Source organism: Limulus polyphemus, unplaced genomic scaffold, assembly GCF_000517525.1.
Source record: "Limulus polyphemus unplaced genomic scaffold, Limulus_polyphemus-2.1.2 Scaffold1603, whole genome shotgun sequence".
NCBI lineage: Eukaryota > Metazoa > Arthropoda > Merostomata > Xiphosura > Limulidae > Limulus > Limulus polyphemus.
Window position 1 is genome coordinate 129,311 of NW_013667213.1, and position 13,054 is coordinate 142,364.

Here is a 13,054-nt window from a genome sequence, read left to right on the forward strand (position 1 = left end):
TATATATATATATATACACCACTAGGTAAGCCACTTGAGGTCTTGCAGAACACTCAATCTCAACAATGTGTGTTACAACCATAAAGGTAGCAGATGTGGGTTAAAGTAAGGCATATCTGACCAGGCAACACTTACCATTGAGCATGATCCAAATATATAGTGTAGAAAAAAGGGGAAGCCCCTGTAAGAAAAAATTTACAGATAAAAAGACACCCAAGTCAGAGTTGAACCACAACAGAGAGAACTGCCACTGGATGGAGATGATATTCACCAGAGAGTGATACAGCCAGATAGTGCAAGTAATGAGAGACAAAAATATGAGTATTCCACATTCTGGTTTGAACAATCTCCTCCAGAGGATGATGAAAACGAGCTGCCAGAGACATGGTGACATGTCGAATCTGATGAAAGGGAAGAGTAGACCAATCAAATAGCTGATGAACCCAACCCATAAGGGTGATGGGTGAAAGTTCATGAGACACTGAAGGATTCCAGGGAAGAAACAAATGGGAATGGGAAGATGTACGAAAAACTTCGCACCGTAAAGCCCACACAGGTCACAAGAGGCAATCAGGATCTGATCGGAAATAAAAATGGGAAAGGGAAGGGATGGAGATGAGAGAGAAGGCAGATTCACACAGCAGAGAGTTTAGGAAGGAAAGAATAGTCTGGATAGAGCACAACATAGGTCCTGTAATAAAGGGTACGGGAAAAATCAATGACAAAAAAGATCAGACTGACGCCGACCACAAGCCAGCAGGAAAAGGAAGTAGGTCTTCAGGGAAAGATGATACAGGAAATAGGAAGCCAAAAATTCAAAGGGAGGTCAGGACTGTGCAAGAAGGGATGATATTGAGATCTCAATCAGAGACAGGACAAACACAGCAAGGATGAATAAGACTAAAGGATCAGAATAGGATGGAAAGGACAGGAGAGGAAAAATCCCAGCAAAACCTGGTAAAACAAAACGTATACAACAAGGAAGGTCTACAGCCAGAAACAGTCGAAAATGAAAGGTTCTGATTAGAGAGCCAGGTGAAAAACTGGGAAAGGTAAGGAACAGTAGTACAGGAAGGATAGAATCCATGCCAGATAGAGCAATGACTAAATGTAGACCAATGGCATTGGTAAATCAACAAAATAGAGGAATGGATTGAAAAGGAAATGAGAAAAGAAACACATGGTGTAAGGCCCAGGTGTCTTAAAAGGGATCTAAGAAAAGCCACTTGTGAGGCTGGAGTGTTGGAATCAAAGATGTCCAACTAAGATTGATGAAGGAGCAATGGAGACATAGGTAGAAGCAGAGGTACATCTGCAGAGGTGGCAGAAGAGGGAACTAAGGTTGATTTGACCAATACAAAGCCTCCAAAATAACCCAACACAGAGTGGTGTGGATTAGGGAGATAACTCTGGGGATGAGACATTTAGGAGGAAAGCTATAAATGTGAAGGCCACTCCATTTCTGGCTGAAGGCATCAACACCTAAGGTCTGATGATGAGGAACCAGAGACCAGAATGATGGCAGTTTGATGTTGAGATGAGTGGCAAATGCATTGCGTTGATGGGTGGTGTACCCAGACAAGAGCACAACCACTGGAAAACCTAAGGATCCAGGGACTACTCTGTGGGTAGGATTTTGAATGGACATGACAACCAATCTACCACCAGATTCAATGCACACTGGATATGGCAAGTTAATAAATGTATCTGGTGCTATTGGGCCCAGAATAGGAGTTCCAGAGTACCCTCTATATGGTGATGTAGGAGACCACCGAGGTGTTGTCAGAATGCACCACAACCACACCCCTGTAGAAGATGGAAGAAATAAGACATGATACGATGAACTGCCAAGAACTCTAGAAGATTGATATGAAGCCCAGATTTGGCTGAAGACCAAGATCCAGAAATCTCCTCTGCATTGAGAGAAGCACCCCAATACACACAAGAGAAGCATGTGTGAAAAGATGCAGATCTGGATGAAGAAGGAAATAAAAGAGGAACACCTACTGTTATATTGTCTCTGTCCATCCACCAAGCAAGATCAGATTGCAGGGAAGCAGGAAGAACAACCAGTAGATTCAAAGAATCTGAGAGACTGCAGAGTTCCCACTGAAGAGAATGCATTCGAGCACGTCTGAAGGGTGGAGGGTTGTTGCATGCACTATGCACGCTAAATAAGCAGCTCGAACTGAGGGTTATAAAGGCTAGTGAGTCAAGTAGGAAAATTTCTTTTCAATGCATTAGAGCACAGAAGAAGATTGAGAAAAGCTACTGTGTGAGAAGAGGTATGTATCATATAGGAAGTATTAGAATCCAATAAAGAGAGGACAAGAAAACTCAAAGCAGAAGGAATAGTAAGAATAAGGTACTTTGTTCTCATTATAACCAATTCCATGGTCTTATATCATTCAATGATTGACAGACACAGGTATGACTGATCAGACATGAACCAACTAAAGTCAGAAGAAATAGCTGAAGGACATATTTCATTGTTTCTATTGAATGTGCTTTGTGAAGACTTTTCACGAATGCCAAACACATTTTAAGAGTTTCACAGCATTTTTCAAAGCAAGAAATCACACACTAAACTTATTCCAAGTTTTATGAGAAACTGGTCTAATACATTTTCTCTTGTTCAAAGATACCATCAAAATATTGCAATTTCTGTACATTCAACTCATAATTTTATGGTTGAAAGTGTACTTATAATAATTTGTCAGGTAAAGGCCTAAAATATAGCATCATCATTTCTTGGTAATTTCCTTAAATTAATTTACAGTTAGCTATAAAACTTCACAATTAAACATTTCAATGGCTAAGCTTTTTCTGCATGTTATTTAACTTTATTATTCTACCTGTACTGTAACCAAAAATATCTTACATAAATTCTTTACTGTTGGTTTTGTTATTAATCACAAAGCTACACAATAGGCTATATGTGTTGTGCCCACCATGGATATCAAATTCCAGTTTTTAGTACTATAAGAATTCAGAAAGGAAAAGAGACTGAAGACACAGAAGTATTACAGTTTCTAAGATAGGGCAAGTTTAGAGTATACATATATCAATATATTTAATAACAAGCAAAAGTACCCATCCCTAGTGATGGGAAAAATTTAAGTTAATCTATCCATTTAAATTATTTCCTGGATTTTAAGAAAGTTAATTGTGTTGCACTCTGTTTCACTCAGAGCCAAAGCACTGAGCTACTTATACTGCCCACCACGAAAAATAATTGTTGAGCATTTCAGTTATGCTAAGAGCTGCTCAACAATAACATACAGTAAAACTACATAATTATTCCTTGAGTTACATCACATTTTGAAATGTGAATGACAATTTATTGTAGAATAACCTACTTGTGAAATAAAATTTTGCATCAACATTATTCATGCCTGTTCTCCTGTCATATAAAAAGTGAATTTTGAGCTTTGCCTGCATGAACAGTTTTTGAAACACAGCATGGGAAGTGGCCACCATAAACAGAAGACAAATGAACACTTGGACAGATACTACAGTTTGCAATATATATATAAGATGCACCTTTTGATAGTTGTAGCAAATATTTAAAGTTATAAAGTTACATACAAATAAACTGTATATATTCTAGTGTTACAGAGCTCTTCAAACTTACCTGAACTGGATGGACTCCACTGTCTCCTTCAGCACTGTGGATAACAGAGTCTTTATTCACAAAAAATACATGTTTACCAAGCTGTAATAAAATACAAAAAAATTAAGTTTAAAAACTTATCAATGATAGTACTTTAGGAGTAGAGAAAAGCAAAGCAAGTTTATGATAACCAATATTCATGATAATTCATTAGTAATGAGTTTAAATAAAGTTCACATAAACCCCACAAAATTAACATGCAAAATATTTTAGTTTAGTGTTAGTTTTATGTTATTTTGTTTCTTATACCTTCAAAAAGCTACAGGAGGACAGTCTGCATTAACTATTCCTCATTTTGAATTGATAGACTAGGTGGGAATGCAACTAGTCAACAGTATCTACTTCCAGGTCTTGGCTCTTGTGGGATTCAACCATCTCTCTTATAATACATGCAGGACTCCAAAGTATGGAATGAAATTTTGTAGCAATGGAATGTGAATCATGGACATTCTGATTCACAGTCCTAAACATCAACCACTAGGCCAAGTCTGGTCATTTAGGATTACATTTATTCAAAAATCCTCTAACTTAAAAGGTTAATCTTTTCTACACACAAAAATTTCCTACTTTATTGTATTGCTCTCTTAGCAAAAAAGCTTAGTTGGTTCCCTTCTTCATAAAGATTATTAATTCAGATTTGAAACAGTAGACTTGAAGTTCTAGCACTGTTCTTGCATTTGCTTTCTCACCTTAAACTTGAGACTGATACACTTTAATGAAAAATTCATTCACACATCCACTGCCTTCTTGTGTGACAACACTTTTACTCCCCTCCCCCAAAAAACAATGTCACACTACAACAAAGTACTCCCCACTTCTTTATGAAAAAGTACTAACAAATGTAGAACCCATTTCCCTTTGGTACTAGCTTGATGGTTGGCCACAGACATATTATAGTTTTTAATATAGGGAAAGCTTAAAGTTAACACTAATATTTTTAATTAGCATGTTTATTCAAGAGCAAATGATGAAAATATTTAATAAAGTTGTAATTTAGTTTAAACTGATTTGGTCTAAAAATGCCGCATAAACTATTCTGGCATGGTGGGAAAATATATTTGTAAAACTACCACAATTTAAAGATTAATCATTCCCTTTACTATACTTTTAACTTAGTTTTACAGTGAATGAAAATATAACTTTGTTACTTCTATCCATTATAATTATTCTCTACATGTATTTTTATTGACAAAAAATATATTCTAGGGAAGATTATGATTCTTATTTTCCAATTTAATCTAAATCTTTATCTAAATGTTTGTTTGTTTTGGGTAATCGTACTAGTCTTCCAGAATTTTGAGAAGACAGGTTAGAAGGAAGAAAACAAGCCAATGTTATAATTTTCCTATACTGAAAATGTATTTCTGATAGGTACTTACGTCCTCTCATATAAATAGCTATTCTCATTCAGTTCTGCCCTCTATATGCAAAAGTTTTTTGTATGCCACAAGCCTTGAGCTTTTACGTATCCCATGATCAACGTGATTCTACTGAACTATCACTTCCAGCTTAGGCAGAAAATGGAAGCACCAGTTTTCAATGTAGAGAAAGGGTTATTAGTGTGATACAATACAGTACATTACCTTTGCTCATAGATATAGCTAGAATCCCACATTGAATAGATGAAGGGAAAGAAAAAAGCATCCTTTGAAAGTGTCCAAAGAACACCCTAAAAGGGGAGATCCTCACAGTAGAAAATCATACATGGGAGACCACACCACTTCTGTACCAGATATACTTTATGCTCAGTGTGGAAAGAAATGTTGCAAAAATGGGACGAGCACATCCAAAAGGAAAAGATCAATGGTAAGATAAGGATCCAAACCACCTGATATAAGAATTTCAATACCTTTGATGACAGAATGTGGGTGAGAGTAAAAAAGGATGTGCCCCAAAGTGTAGAGTGACTAGGGGTGTGATGGACCGTACATGGCAAGTCAACTGCATCCAAAATCCAGTCACTGGGAACTGGCATCCATGTGGGGTAGGATGAGGATCACACCATCGGTAAGTCAACTACAATCCGAAACCCAACCACTGGGAACCAACATCAAAGTGGGGGTAGGAACAAGGATCATACCATCTTCACCTGCAGTTCAATAGCCAGGAGGAAGATATCATACTCAACAGGGCACGTGATAGCAAAGTGGTAAAATGTTGTACTGAATCGGGAACCCAACATCCAGTGAATTAGAATAAGAAAGATGTTCCTGTATTGTGAAATATCCCACTCAAAACCAATCAAACAAGAACCACCCCAGTGCAGTAACGTCCAAGGTATATGAAAATCTTTGAGGGACACCGCAAGAGAAAGAACTGTAGTAACCTGCATGTTCATCCACTGTGATCCACAACACAGTGGCAGTGAACATGAGTCTGAGTGAGGGAACAGAGATACCTATAATACATGTATGAGGATTTATGTCGATTGATCCAGATCTGAATCCAAAACCCAGCCAATGGAAACCAACATCCATGTTGGGGTAGAATGAGAGATCCCCATCAAAGGGGTGAACTGCAATTTTGATGGCTCACTCCGAAGATACAACACCCCCTCATATAAACCTGTTCAGAGATGGAGCTTCAGATTGAAGGATATCTCAGCATCTACACCAGCAGAACACCACCACCCTACTCTCAACTGAATGGATTCATTGTTGTTTGCATCTTATATATCAATCACATTCAGGGGGGATGCTTCCATGGTCCACCACCCCAGCAGCTTGAAACTGGAAAGTGTTAAGGACTCCCATACTCCACTGGAAGAAAAATGGGGGAGAAAATGTGGTGGGGAGAATGGAGGAATGTCAACACTGAAGATAGTGCAACAGATGACCATGAAAACCCTATTTTCAAAAGGAGACTACTCCTGATTTATTCAATCTAAGGAATGGCAGGGATATGCAGCTATCCCTTTCTGCTTTACTAATGAAGTTCATGGATTATTATGGTCCAGAACAAGTATATTAATGAAGCAAATATATTGCAAGGAAGAACCTATGAGCAGTCTTGTGTAATACCCCCATCTAAACAGTGTGCATTTAGTAGCCATGGAAATTATAACTGTTAAGTCATCATGGCCTGACAGTGCAGATTTTACTAGTTTAATAAGTACACCAGGACAGGCACCACTCATCACAGAGTGGGGTCCTTAAATAAAAAAGGGGCATGCCTATGAAAAATAAGAGGTATACATATATAAAAGATACCTTACCCAGTCACAGTCTAACTGAAGTCTGAGGAATGGCAACAGGTGGAAGATGATAACCAGATGAGGATGAAACAGCTATCTGATGCAGATAGTGCGAGATGAATGTGTGAGGTGTGGTCCGCATGCCTGATTGAAGAATTTTCTTCAACGGACAATGCAGATGAGATGCCAGGGAAAAGGTAAGGTGCTTAATCTGGTGAGAAGATACCTGGAACAAAGTACAGGAAGAAGGAGACAAGGAAGTACAAGCCAAACCCAATTGGTAAGGGTGGAAAGAGAAAGGTCACTAACAAAGGATAGTTGCCACGGGATGAAGAGGTGGAAAAGGGCACTACAGAAGGAAGCCAAGAAAGCAATATAACAATGAAGAGCACGTATGGGACATACTTGTCTATCTGGATCAGACTGGGAATATAGGTGAGAAATCGAAGAAAGGGAAATCAGTGAGAAGGAGGAATTACCCTCAGGAGCTGCCCAAGTTTTGGGAAGGGAAAATCGATCTGGATAAAGCAAAACATATGTGGAATGATACAGGATACATTAAAAATTGTTGGTTGTAAATCCAACCAACATCATCCACAGGCCAAGAGGTGAAGGAAATAAGTCTTAAGGGGTAATTGAAAAAATCAAACACGAGGACAGAGGTTCAAATGGAAGTAAAGTAAGGCAGTAAAGAACCACCTTGACATCTCAATCTAGAAGGACTGTGTGCCAAGCTGGTTAACTAAACTGGAAGGAACACAACAATAGTGAGAGGGTAGGAGAAGTAAAAACATTACATTACCAGGGGAAAAAAAAGTGGGATAAGGCAGACCTTATAACTCACAATTGTGAAAACCAAAGTTCCATGATCAAACAGACAAGTGAGGAAATCCATAATAAGAGGAACAGTGGGTTGAGCAGGTGAAATCCTCCAACCCAAAGATTACCAGCAGAAAACGTTTCACTTACATTGTAAATATCCATAGCCAAAGAGGGAATGAAACATTCTAAAAACAAAGCAACTTGCTGGGACAGTCCTGGTCTCACCAAAGACCAGATAAAAACCGGGCATGAAGATGGAGGGAAGGAAGGGCTGGATGAAATGCTGGTGACCAAGGTTGATGTTGAAGAGACGGAGTAAGAGGAAAAGGTAATGGTGGGGCAGATTGGAGCTGGAGCAGCTGTGGCTGTGCTGGCCAGAATGGAGCAATCAGAAGAATTTGACATGGAGTGGTGTGGATGTACAAAATCACCCTGGAATGGAGATGGATGGGAAGATACACCTAAAGGTATCTGTTAGTCCAATTCTGGCTGAACACATCAACAGTCAGTGCAAGTCGATGAGAAACATGAGACCAAAACAAAGATAACTTGGTGCTGAGGGATGTGGCAAATGCATTCAGGTGAGGAATAACCCACTGAAGGCATAACCACTGAAAAACGTGTGGATCAAGAGACATCTCCATGGAATAACGTTTGTCAAGTTGGGAGAGATGATCTACAACAGTGTTGAATGTACCAAGAATATGACATGCAAAAAAATAAGATCCAAGGATCAACCATAAAAGGAATGTGAACATGTGCTGCCTTGGTGACTGATACAAGTTCCACTGTAGAATTGTTAAAATGGATCAGGGCAAGATGAAGAAAATGACCCAACGCATGATGTATGGTCAGAAGTTCTAGGATGTTGATATGGTAGGACCTCTTGGCTGGAGACCACCAACATGTGGGCATTGTCCAACCACCAATGCAGATTGCCGACAAGGTAAGGAGGAAGGGAAACACTAGCAACCAAAGCATCCTGTGCAAGGTTCAATTTGTTGTGCAGAGTCCACTGAAGAGGTCTTATATGAACTTAACCCAAAGGGATAAGGGTTTCTATATAAAACCACATTTCAATAGCACCTTATGAGCAGTAAGGACATAGAGATCTGAAAACTCCATTGAATGGAGTCAAAGAGGAGAAGCTTGGGCCTGATTGAAATGAGTGTTGAAGAAGAAGATGTCCAATGGACGAGATATTGGGTAGGTATAAAGAAGGACTTCTCCAACTTGATTAACCAACTCACTTGAGCTGCTTCCAAAAGCAGCAGATGAGTGTGATGGGCAGACTCCCATTTGGAATGAGCAAAAAGATCCAGTCATTCATGTAATGGTGTAAGTGCAAATTCTGAGCAAGTATATGTCGGGCAAAAGCCTTGACCACTTGACAAAAGACATATGGGGACAAAGCAAGCTCAAAGGGTAGGGCACAATATTGATACACTATTCCATGATGAAGAAATCAACGATAGCACATCAACTGATAAAATATAGGAATAACCCAAAGATCTGTGGTAAAATCTTGCTATAGGGGAAATAAATTGGTCAAGCAACGACCACTGGACTGGAACCCACTGGGTAATCACTGGTACTGTTGGCAGCATGTCCATCCACATCAAATAATACGACGAGTGGAGAAACCCCTAGAGGTTGGAACTGGTAAGGGCTAGGAAGGAGCAGGATGGAAAACAGTAATAGGGGATTGTCTAGGCTCTGAATGAGACAAACAATCAACCAAAGATGAAAGAGTGGATTGCTGTGTCACTGATTCTACATGGGATTCTAAATGCTCTGCATGAACCATACAATCGGGGGAAGGGGAATACACAAAATACTGAGGGGAGGGTATCATGTAACAAGGAAGGAAGGAGATTATAAGAAATTGAGGAAATGGATAAAATAGAACAAACCTGAGAAATCATGTCCAAGAAAGGCACATTAGGCCTAGCTGATTCCTCAATAGGTGCATAGGAAAACACAGCAAAACTAGTTGGAGGAAACAAGCCATCAAATTCCTTGTCATCCCAAACAGGTTTGGCATGTTCAGGAAGAAGGATGATTCATATAATGATCAGTCTCACAGCAAATGAGAGCTGATAATTCTTTAGTCGAGTTCCTCCCACCTGCAGCCTGTGTAAGTATGCTGGTAGATGGTATTACCTCTGAAATGGTAACTTGGATTTCGGAATTCACTGTTAAAGATGAATGACCGAACAGAACAGTGTGAGAATAAAGAAATGAAAAACTGGAATAAAAAAGGAAGTTATCCTTCATTCGTGAACTTTTGTAAAAATAAGAGTAACAGTTCCACTTCAGAATACAGTACAAAACAGTTCAATGAAAATTTCAAAAAATTCACTAAGTTTCACACAAAAAAAACACGATTGAAGAGCACAATGAAGAACATCTTTACATGGGCACTGCCAAACAAGAAGTGATAGTTTGGCAGAATTGAATAGAGGGACACAGTTAGCTAGTTTTCAAACCTATCGCAACAGTATGAAAACATAACAGTACCCTGTTGGCACACATGTTAATTACAACCATTTCTTTAAAATTGAATTACTTTTAATTTCACCTGGTCTTCTATACTTTTTTTTTTTCAAATGCATGTGTTGCTATCAATGAATGATTAGTGTTTACTGTTGTGAAGAGCTTTAAGGTGTTGGAACATTATTCCCACACAAATGCTGAATCTATTCCAAGTAAAATTTGAAACATTTACTTAATACTGAGAAATTTTCTGGGGCAGTGTAGTAATGAAAACTGAATTGACAGAATAGGAATTATCCCTGACATTTGAAGCAACTCTTCACATGCTTATTGTCTACATGATAATAACCATGTCTTTGAAAAACTATCAAAATTATTAAATGAGATTTATCATTATCAAAATGTTTTACAGTAAAACCAAAAAAATCTAGCTCATCAATAGACAGATGATATACATAAACTTTCGTTCAGTTTTTTTTTCTGAAATGTATGCATAGCCCTACCAGATATATCTACATGATTAAAAAGGGGATATTTTATAACAATTTTGCTCCCATTTTTTTTGAAACTTCTTATAGCCATCCCTATAAGTTATAACACTCTGAATAAAATGCACTACTAATGAAATATTCTGCATTGATAAAAACTGCTCTACCAAAATATTGATAGTGATTCATTAGGAATTTTTTACACAGAATGCTACAAAAGTTACAACACAATTCGTAGTATATGGTTGGTATTATAGAGTTGGTACTAATAAAATAGTACAAAGATGACTGAAACAGATTTAATTAATGTTTGTTTCGGAGTAATAGTTAGAAATTAAATTATGTTCTAAATGAAACAATCATTTAGTTACTTTTCCCAACCTTATATAAAGCATCTTTACACACACATTATTGTTTTCAGTTACACATGTAATTAGCCTCTTCCTAAGGTCTCTGCTATTATCTAAATCACATTTGTTTTTTATTGCAGCATAAACCTGCAGGTGAACATGATTTAAACAAAATTTAATTCCTTTTATAAGAAATTTCCAGAGCCAAGATTTACTAAAAAATTCCAATTAATTTAAGCAGATAATTATAAGATCTTTTAAGAAAAAACAATATTTTTAAAACTTCCATCATACCGACTGTAGAGTGGTGCTACCAGGAGACTGTATGACCGACTGTTGGTTTTGCTGAATCACGGACTGAACAACTTGGGTGTTGCTGGGGATGGAAACATGGACAAAGGAAACTGCTCCTCCTTGTTGTGGCACAGCTATTGTCTGAGTTGATACAGCAGGTGCAACAACCTGTGATAAGTGTTTTAAAGAGAAGATATTATTTGTGAAGTCCTGTGAAAATGAAATGTTTATCATTTCTCTTTGACATTAAATCAAATATATTTTACCATTAAAGATAACTATTCTAAAAACATACCCTGCAAATTTTTTAAAATTAAACAATTAACCATATTTGACGGTATAATCTGACTTCAATACTACAGTGACAAAAACTATAAAATTCAAAATTAAAAACAGATATACTTCATGATTTGAATGTTTTGTACAGATATGAATTTCAAAACTTTAGAATATTACAGTTTGAGAAATTTTAAGCCAAAACTAGGTTTTTACTTGGCAACTGAGCTAGCACTCCATAAAATGGTATCTTGCTCAGAACACGAGACAAAATCTAAAGTAAAGAATACCATAAAAATGAGCACTTTGTTTTAAATTATACTTGAGATACTGCACAAACAGTTTATGGATCTGGTTACACAATTCAATAGCAACAGCACAAGTAAAAACAGTGTCATGACTTACAGCTATCAGGTTTATAAATATGACAAAAATCCATAATTTAATTGTTTTTGACTTAATTTGTAGACAAAAAAAAATTCCCAGTACCTCTCAGAAGAGACATAAATCTAATAATTTCTACATCTTATCCACCATCAAAAAACAGCATCTACATAAATATTTAAATATTCTTGTTATGATACTAAGAAATCACATAGGATTCAAAACACCTAAATCATAAAAGAAGAAATACAATAACCCAAGTATAGAAAGAGTTCCTGTGAAATTAACAAGCTAAAGATAAAAGAGAAACTATAAAAACTTAACAATATGAAGAGTTATTAATGAAAATGTAAGTACAACTGATTATAGATGACAGTCCCTCTTACCCTGACAGAATGACATCTCAATAAGAAGTATCCAACATTTTTAGAAAAAATAACTGTTACCAGTGGGTCATATGGAACTTCTGAACTATTTTGACTATACTTATTTCAAGATTTATTACATTAGTTACATTTCTTTAGAAAGATTTTTAGTGGTTTGGGCAATGCTACTTTAAATAAAACAAAAAAACAGGTTTACTTATAATATTTCTAAAACAACGTGATCATCAGTGAAAATTTATTCCTTCTACCTTTGGTGATCATATTAGTTGTAAATCATAAAAAAAAAAAATACATATATTATAGTGTGTTTAAAATGTGGAGTAAGTTCTGAAGTAGTGCTATCAAATTTATGTTGTCATAATCATGTTACTCTGACATTATCCAATCATATTCATTAACATCACTCTTATGCAAGACTTAACTTATACAAGTTATGTTGAAGAAAAATCAACAATGATAAAACTCAAGCAAAGGATATTCAAACCAATTTGCACTATTCACTACAAGTATATTATAGTTCTTTAAAATGAAACATTAACATTTTTGATATTATGAGGTTGTGTATATATATATATATATATATATATATATATACTTATATGACTAAACTTAACCGTAAAACTAACAAGATAGACTACTTCCCTTTTAGTTACTTACCGTACGGTTACTATTTATACTATACTTATTATAGT

General features: G+C 36.7%; 1 pseudogene; it reads right to left on the reverse strand.

Moving 5' to 3' along the window:
- The window catches only part of LOC106464266, a 92,480-nt pseudogene that overhangs the window by 28,740 nt on the left and 50,686 nt on the right, over positions 1–13,054 (reverse strand).